General features: G+C 46.7%; 1 protein-coding gene across 1 annotated transcript in view; it reads left to right on the top strand.

Moving 5' to 3' along the window:
• The first annotated feature begins 2,096 nt into the window (after window positions 1-2,096).
• Window positions 2,097-8,784, top strand: part of LOC139379638 (ELKS/Rab6-interacting/CAST family member 1-like) — a 319,125-nt gene continuing 312,437 nt past the window's right edge. The window contains exon 1 of the mRNA XM_071122447.1: window positions 2,097-2,325. The gene's annotated coding sequence lies outside the window, so the exon portion shown is untranslated. The remainder of the gene's footprint in view (window positions 2,326-8,784) is intronic.

The following is an 8,784-nucleotide window of genomic DNA, read 5'->3' as shown; positions in this document are numbered from 1 at the left end:
TTCTATTGGTCTGAGTTGGGAAGGGAAAACTGAAAACTAGCTGTTATTGGCAGAGAGGTTTGGAACGCTCTTTCTTATTGGTCGATTAATTAACTAACTAACCAGATGGTGATTTCACCAGGCAGGGCAAAACTCCATCCCACCAACACAGGCTGAAGTTTCAGGCGGTCTTTTCAAACAGCTCTTATATTAAAAGGAGCATAATCATCATTTTCACCACACAGTATTATTCCAACCTCATAGTGAGGAAATATACACTGAGTGGACAAAACATTAGGGACACCTGCTCTTTCCATGACAGACTGACCAGGTGAATCCAGGTGAAAGATATGATCCCTTATTGATGTTACCTGTTGAATCCACTTCAATCTGTGTAGATAAAGGAGAAGAGACAGGCTAAATAATGATGTGTAAGCCTTGAGACAATTGAGACATGGATTGTGTATGTGTACCATTCAGAATGTAATAGTGCCTTTGAACTGGATATGGTAGTAAGGCGCACCTGGGTTTTTCACGCTCAACAGTTTCCCGTGTGTATCAAGAGTGGTCCACCACCCAAAGGACATCCAGCCAACTTGACACAACTGTAGGAATCAATGGAGTCAACGTGGGCCAGCATCCCTGTGGAACGCTTTCCACACACCCGGAACCCTCTCGGCAAAAGGGGGTGCAACTCAATATTAGGAAGGTATTCCTAATGTTTTGTACAATTGGTGTATATAAAACACAGGACAATCACATTGACGGTATGGGCCTTCAGGTTTATTCCACCTGAGCAAGTCTGACCACCAATCAGAGACCACTGTGATGACACACCAACTGATGACCACCAATCAGAGACCACTGTGATGACACACCAACTGATGACCACCAATCAGAGACCACTGCGATGACACATGCAATTGATGGATTATTTTAGTATTCTTCTAATCAAAATGTAACTGAAAGTAATCAGATTACGTTACTGAGTTTGGGTAATTAGGACAGGTAATTAGTAACTGTGCTGTACCAGATTACATTGGACAGGTAATTAGTACTGTAACAGATTACATTGGACAGGTAATTAGTAACTGTACCGTAACAGATTACATTGGACAGGTAATTAGTAACTGTCCTGTAACAGATTACATTGGACAGGTAATTAGTAACTGTGCTGTACCAGATTACATTGGACAGGTAATTAGTAACTGTGCTGTAACAGATTACATTGGACAGGTAATTAGTACTGTAACAGATTACATTGGACAGGTAATTAGTAACTGTGCTGTAACAGATTACATTGGACAGGTAATTAGTACTGTAACAGATTACATTGGACAGGTAATTAGTAACTGTACCGTAACAGATTACATTGGACAGGTATTAGTAACTGTCCTGTAACAGATTACATTTATAAAGTAACCTAACCAACCATGGACAAATAAGTCATTACATGATCAAGGCTTTGGTCTATGGCCACTCAGGTGACCGAACCAGACACATTCCTTGGGCCACGTCTGGGTGGGTGACAACTGGTGTGTGTGTGTGTGTGTGTGTGTGAGAGAGAGAGTGTGTAAGGGGTACACACACTACACCACCTTGGCGCCAGGGGACTGCACTGGGACAGTATGGGAGGTGGTCAACACTGACAGCTGGAATTGTCACAACTGTCATTGACAGTGGATTAGAATGAACACATTGCTGTACCGGCCTACACACATATACTTAGACATACACGAAAGTAAATTGTAGGCAACAAAAGACATAATACTGTGTATAGCTCTCAAAGTACACGAGACACAATGTCATGGGCACACTACAAACGGCTAGACTTACAGTAAAACGCTTGTTGTCGTTTCCAAACAGTGTTAGAACTTCAGGGGGTTTGACAATAAACTGTTATCTTGATCTGTGATGAGGTTAGGAAGTGTTTACCCAAGGGCGCCCTCTTCTGTTTGAAATACCTGGCAAGTATTCAAAGAGCTTCACGAGTCAGGGTCTAGAATAGATTGTGTTCTATGGTGAAAGTCTCTCTGCCACAGAGGAAAGCCCGTTCATTTCTCTCGTGACCCTCCCGCCAGCGTCTGATGTTGAAAGACTCGTGCACGTACGGCGGTGGAGTGGAGGGAGGCCATTCTCGTGAACGCGCATCCCGATCCTTACGTCACTGAAGCGCCCTGGCTCGGGATCTACTGGTAGTGCTGGCAATAGAGGAGAAAAATAGCAACTGCTCGGAAAACAGGCATTTTCTATCGGTTGTAACGGTTCCTCAACGGATAACGGTTCTATCTGACGCCGGATACGGATAATTGACATAACTGGACTAACCGGATTTATGAGAAGAAGGTAGGTGACATTTTAAAAGTGATTTTCTAGATTGAAGCCCACTTCTGACTGGGCTGAGAAGTGGACAGTCTAGTTGCCCTGAGAGTGTGTGTGTGTGTGTGTCTCAGGAAAGAGCAGTCATGTACATGTGTTGAGTGTGTGTGGTGTGTTATACGGTAGTTCTGACAGCATGTCTGTTGTAATTAACTCTAATTATAGCAGCTTTACTTAGTTGTTGTCTCGAGTTGTTGGGCTCTTGTGCAGCGCGAGATAGGAGGGAAAATGTATTTAGCGGTTGAGGAAAAGAGGTGTCTCGTTTCACTGGGGTTTAACACAATGTAGGTAGGTATGTTATGTATTCTACCATTCAATGTGTTCATGTGTTCCCTCAGAGGAATAGGCCGTCTTATAGCCGAATACAGCGGGTATGAATCAGTGCATTGTGTTGTTTTGTCGGTGTATAGTGAGCGGGGTCTTCTAGACTGCCGTTGAGGGTTCATTTGACTGTCTTACTTACTGAAGGGTTTGTCTTTGACTTGTCAGTCTTACGAAAGAGCTGTCAACTCGCTGCGTGGCCAACACAGCACGTCGACACCCGCTCTACCGAGGAGCCAACAACCTAGTCCAGCAAGTTGCAAGTTGTTACGTTGTTGCTACGCTGTGTGGATAAAACATGTATCGCCAGGCCTATTCGGCAACATTGTAGCGTTATTGTTGTAAACACAAAAGCTATAGAAAGATTTACGACGGCTCCGATTAGATAGACTCATTATTTTATCTACGACACGCTTTCCTACGGGAATGACTTGTTTATAGGAGATTTACCTCCAAAGTGTAACGTTGCCGCCCGTTGAAATGGCATTTCCCCAGCTCCTCCCATGAGCACAGGAGTCAAATAACCCTGGCGCGGCTCCCTTCCAGAATACCCAATCTGAACTAAACATTAGACCTTCTAAAGTGTTTGTAAACGCCCTGTGTAATTGACTGTAGCCTGTTCCAAAGCACCCGTGATTGACTTGGACGAGGAGGAGGCGGTATTTGTGGGCTATTCCCGGTATCCACTAGACTACTCGTATCCTCCAGACAGCGGGCAACAGGTTGCTTCATGACTGGGGCTAAACGTTGTCATCGACCCCTTGTTATTCACGCGTCACTGGGCCTGGGTTTACCTCAAAACAGCCTAATAACTACTCAGTAATAATGCTGCTCCCTAACTAGATTAGTTTGACAGAATAATAACGTTGTATTTTTTTAAAATTATCAGTTACTATTCTTTTAACGGTAGTATTTTTCAGCAAGCTACAGTGGGCCTAGTTTGTAACGGCAGTAGGTACCGTCTGTATTTTTCAGGAAGCTACAGTGGGCCTAGTTTGTAACGGCAGTAGGCACCGTCTGTATTTTTCAGCAAGCTACAGTGGGCCTAGTTTGTAACGGCAGTAGGTACCGTCTGTATTTTTCAGGAAGCTACAGTGGGCCTAGTTTGTAACGGCAGTAGGCACCGTCTGTATTTTTCAGCAAGCTACAGTGGGCCTAGTTTGTAACGGCAGTAGGTACCGTCTGTATTTTTCAGCAAGCTACAGTGGGCCTAGTTTGTAACGGCAGTAGGCACCGTCTGTATTTTTCAGCAAGCTACAGTGGGCCTAGTTTGTAACGGCAGTAGGTACCGTCTGTATTTTTCAGCAAGCTACAGTAAGACTAGTTTGTAACGGCAGTAGGTACCGTAAGTCGTTAATTACCGGAGAAGTTACCTTCAGATCATACACTTTTAAAAACATTTTAGTTTAGTTTATTAGCTCGTGCTGCAGCTACTCTTCCTGGGGTCTGTTCAATATTGTACATGTCATCCGTTACACAATGCTGTGTGTCCTGGCCTTTTGACTGATCATTGATTAGTCAGTTGACTGATAATTGATTATGTCTGTCTGTCTGCCTGTCAGTCTGCCTGTGTGTATGAGAGATAATTAAGGAGTGAGTGAATGAATGAATGAGTGAATGACTGTTATGTTGTTCAGTACTAACTCCACTGTGAGGGGGCCAACAGTCTGTCTCAGTGTCAGAGCCCACCTGCTGTAGAGGAGATAAGGCCCTAATGACATGCCGCCCTACCCCAGTCCATATTCAGGCTGCTCCACTGTAAGGCCTTATGCCAGGCTGCTCCACTGTAAGGCCCTTATGCCAGGCTGCTCCACTGTAAGGCTCTTATGTCAGGCTGCTCCACTGTAAGGCCTTATGCCAGGCTGCTCCACTGTAAGGCCCTTATGCCAGGCTGCTCCACGGTAAGGCCTTATGTCAGGCTGCTCCAATGTAAGGCCCTTATCCCAGGCTGCTCCACTGTAAGGCCCTTATGCCAGGCTGCTCCACTGTAAGGCTCTTATGTCAGGCTGCTCCACTGTAAGGCCTTATGCCAGGCTGCTCCACTGTAAGGCCCTTATGCCAGGCTGCTCCACGGTAAGGCCTTATGTCAGGCTGCTCCAATGTAAGGCCCTTATCTCAGGCTGCTCCACTGTAAGGCCTTATACCAGGCTGCTCCACTGTAAGGCCCTTATGCCAGGCTGCTCCACTGTAAGACCTTATGCCAGGCTGCTCCACTGTAAGGCCCTTATGCCAGGCTGCTCCACTGTAAGGCCTTATGCCAGGCTACTCCACTGTAAGGCCTTATGCCAGGCTGCTCCACTGTAAGGCCTTATGGCAGGCTGCTCCACTGTAAGGCCTTATGGCAGGCTGCTCCACTGTAAGGCCTTATGTCAGGCTGCTCCACAGCCCTCCTCCCACTAAAGGAGTTGGGAGCAGGTACAGCCCCCTGTGGGGACATTGGACCCTGGTTACAGGGATATGACTGATAACAGTGACCTCTCTGTTTCATCTGGTTGTTATGGGAGACAGCTGACCTGTTGTTGGATGGATCTTTGATGGGTCTTTTTCCTGCTGGTAGAGTTTCATTCGATCCTGAGGGACACAGAGGTCTAAGGCCCTGCATCTCAGTGCTAGAGGCGTCACTACAGACCCTGGTTTGATCCCGGGCTGTATCACAACCGGCCGTGATCGAGAGTCCCGTAGGGCGTCGCACAATTGGCCCAGCCTCGTGCAGGTTAGGGGAGGGTTTGGCCAGGGTAGGCCGTCATTGTAAATAAGAATTTGTTCTTAACTGACTTGCCTAGTTAAATAAAGGTTAAATAAAATTACATTCTATGAATGGTGTAGAATGAAAGAGGATGACATTGACACGGGCATACTATTGACCTACTATAGATAACATACTGTACATTTTTTGTTTAATGGAAATTTAATGAACTAGTCACGACAACCTCCTCTAGTTGTTGATTTATAGTTTTCACCTCCCCTCTGACCCCTATCCCAGTACCTGGTGGACACCTGGTTACACCCCCCCCCCCCTCCTGACCCCTATCCCAGTACCTGGTGGACACCTGGTTACACCCCCTCCCCCCCTGACCCCTATCCCAGTACCTGGTGGACACCTGGTTACATCCCCTCCCCCCCTGACCCCTATCCCAGTACCTGGTGGACACCTGGTTACACCCCCCCCCCCCCCCCCCCCCCCCCTCCTGACCCCTATCCCAGTACCTGGTGGACACCTGGTTACACCCCCTCCCCCCCTGACCCCTATACCAGTACCTGGTGGACACCTGGTTTCACCTCCCCTCTGACCCCTATTCCAGTACCTGGTGACACCTGGTTTATAGTTTTCTCCTCCCCTCTGACCCCTATCCCAGTACCTGGTGGACACCTGGTTTATAGTTTTCACCTCCCCTCTGACCCCTATCCCAGTACCTGGTGGACACCTGGTTTATAGTTTTCACCTCCCCTCTGACCCCCTATCCCAGTACCTGGTGGACATCTGGTTACACCCCCCCTCTGACCCCTATCCCAGTACCTGGTGGACACCTGGTTACACCCCCCCCCCCCCCTCTGACCCCTATCCCAGTACCTGGTTTCACCTCCCCTCTGACCCCTATCCCAGTACCTGGTGACACCTGGTGTCACCTCCCCTTTGACCCCTATTCCAGTACCTGGTGATACTGCCTGAGTTGTTTGTTGAGTCCAATATGTGCAAGTCAAGACCTGTCATCTCTCACTTCTGTAACTTCAAGTTTACTCAAAATAAGCGCTTGTGGTGTGTGTGTGTTATCATGTATCAGCTTGCTAGAGTCTAATGGATAAGGATATTGCTGAGTGAGAGAAATTATATAAATGTATTGTATAGGAAGGATAATGCTGTAGTGTAAAGGAAGGATAATGCTGTAGTGTAGAGGAAGGGTAATGTCGTACCGCATATGAAGGATAATGTTGCATTGTAGAGGAATGATCATGCTGCATCGTAGAGGAATGATAATGTTGTATTGTAGAGGAAGGATAATGCTGTAGTGTAGAGGAAGGATAACGCTGTATCGTAGAGGAAGGATAATGCTGTATTGTAGAGGAAGGATAATGCTGTATTGTAGAGGAAGGATAGTGCTCTATTATAGAGGAAGGATAATGCTGTATGGTAGAGGAACGATAATGCTGTATGGTTGGCCTTATACACAGTAATAACACTATGTTTCCCTTAGAACCCCAAAAATTGGGGTTAGCACTTCAGAATGTATTTCATTGAAGAAAATTTGAGATTTTGAGATTGTTTAATTTTTGTGGAGTTAGCTCAATCTGGGCAAACGTATTAGATTCCTGCTGGGCTGAAGAAAGCCAAGCTCTTACTTTCACTTCTTTCCCACCCCATATTAATTTCTTCTCTTTTGCAGCAATGAGTTTGGCAAGTTCACTTATGTGTTGGATGGCTGCTGTTGTAATGAAAATGTAGGTTTATACCAGATGTGTGTGTGTGTACAGGCCCCCAGGATTCTACATAAAGCCTGTTTACCCACATGATAATCATGTGGTGGGTGATTATGTTTGTCTTATTTCACACATGTGCAAATTATACACACATGTGAGTTGGAGAGTTTTTTTTGTTTTGCATTTCCCAACTCCCCCTGAGAGTGGGGTTCCAGCCACCCATTATCAATGGCTTCCCTGGAGCAATAAGTGCCTTGCTCAAGGACACGTCAACAGATTTTTCACCTTTTCTGCACAGGGATTCGAACTAGCGACCTTTTTACTGGTGCAACACTCTAACCACTTGGCTACCTGTCACTTGCAAGCTGATTGTGCTATTACACATTGATGTCAGGGTTATGCCAGAATAAACTATCCCTTTCACTTTCTCACACCTAACAAAGGGATGTCTCCTCCCCCCTATACATATCTACCTCCATCACTCCAGTATCCCTGTCTCCTCCCCCCTATACATATCTACCTCCATCACTCCAGTATCCCTGTCTCCTCCCCCCTATACATATCTACCATCATCACTCTAGTATCCCTGTCTCCTCCCCCCTATACATATCTACCTCCATCACTCCAGTATCCCTGTCTCCTCCCCCCTATACATATCTACCTCCATCACTCCAGTATCCCTGTCTCCTCCCCCCTATACATATCTACCATCATCACTCTAGTATCCCTGTCTCCTCCCCCCTATACATATCTACCTCCATCACTCCAGTATCCCTGTCTCCTCCCCCCTATACATATCTACCATCATCACTCTAGTATCCCTGTCTCCTCCCCCCTATACATATCTACCTCCATCACTCTAGTATCCCTGTCTCCTCCCCCCTATACATATCTACCTCCATCACTCCAGTATCCCTGTCTCCTCCCCCCTATACATATCTACCATCATCACTCCAGTATCCCTGTCTCCTCCCCCCTATACATATCTACCTCCATCACTCCAGTATCCCTGTCTCCTCCCCCCTATACATATCTACCATCATCACTCCAGTATCCCTGTCTCCTCCCCCCTATACATATCTACCTCCATCACTCCAGTATCCCTGTCTCCTCCCCCCTATACATATCTACCTCCATCACTCCAGTATCCCTGTCTCCTCCCCCCTATACATATCTACCATCATCACTCCAGTATCCCTGTCTCCTCCCCCCTATACATATCTACCATCATCACTCCAGTATCCCTGTCTCCTCCCCCCTATACATATCTACCTCCATCACTCCAGTATCCCTGTCTCCTCCCCCCTATACATATCTACCTCCATCACTCTAGTATCCCTGTCTCCTCCACCCTATACATATCTACCATCATCACTCCAGTATCCCTGTCTCCTCCCCCCTATACATATCTACCTCCATCACTCCAGTATCCCTGTCTCCTCCCCCCTATACATATCTACCTCCATCACTCCAGTATCCCCCCCCCCTATACATATCTACCTCCATCACTCCAGTATCCCTGTCTCCTCCCCCCTATACATATCTACCTCCATCACTCCAGTATCCCTGTCACATTACCCCTATACATATCTACCTCGGGAGAGATGAAGGTTGAAAGTCCTCCATACACAACCCAACCAAGCCGCACTGCTTCTTAACACAACCCAGAAGCCAGTCGCACCAACCGTG

The sequence above is a fragment of the Oncorhynchus clarkii genome, chromosome 21 (assembly GCF_045791955.1).
Source record: "Oncorhynchus clarkii lewisi isolate Uvic-CL-2024 chromosome 21, UVic_Ocla_1.0, whole genome shotgun sequence".
In the NCBI taxonomy this organism is placed as follows: Eukaryota; Metazoa; Chordata; class Actinopteri; order Salmoniformes; family Salmonidae; genus Oncorhynchus; species Oncorhynchus clarkii.
This window is presented reverse-complemented; position numbering and strand designations above follow the sequence as displayed.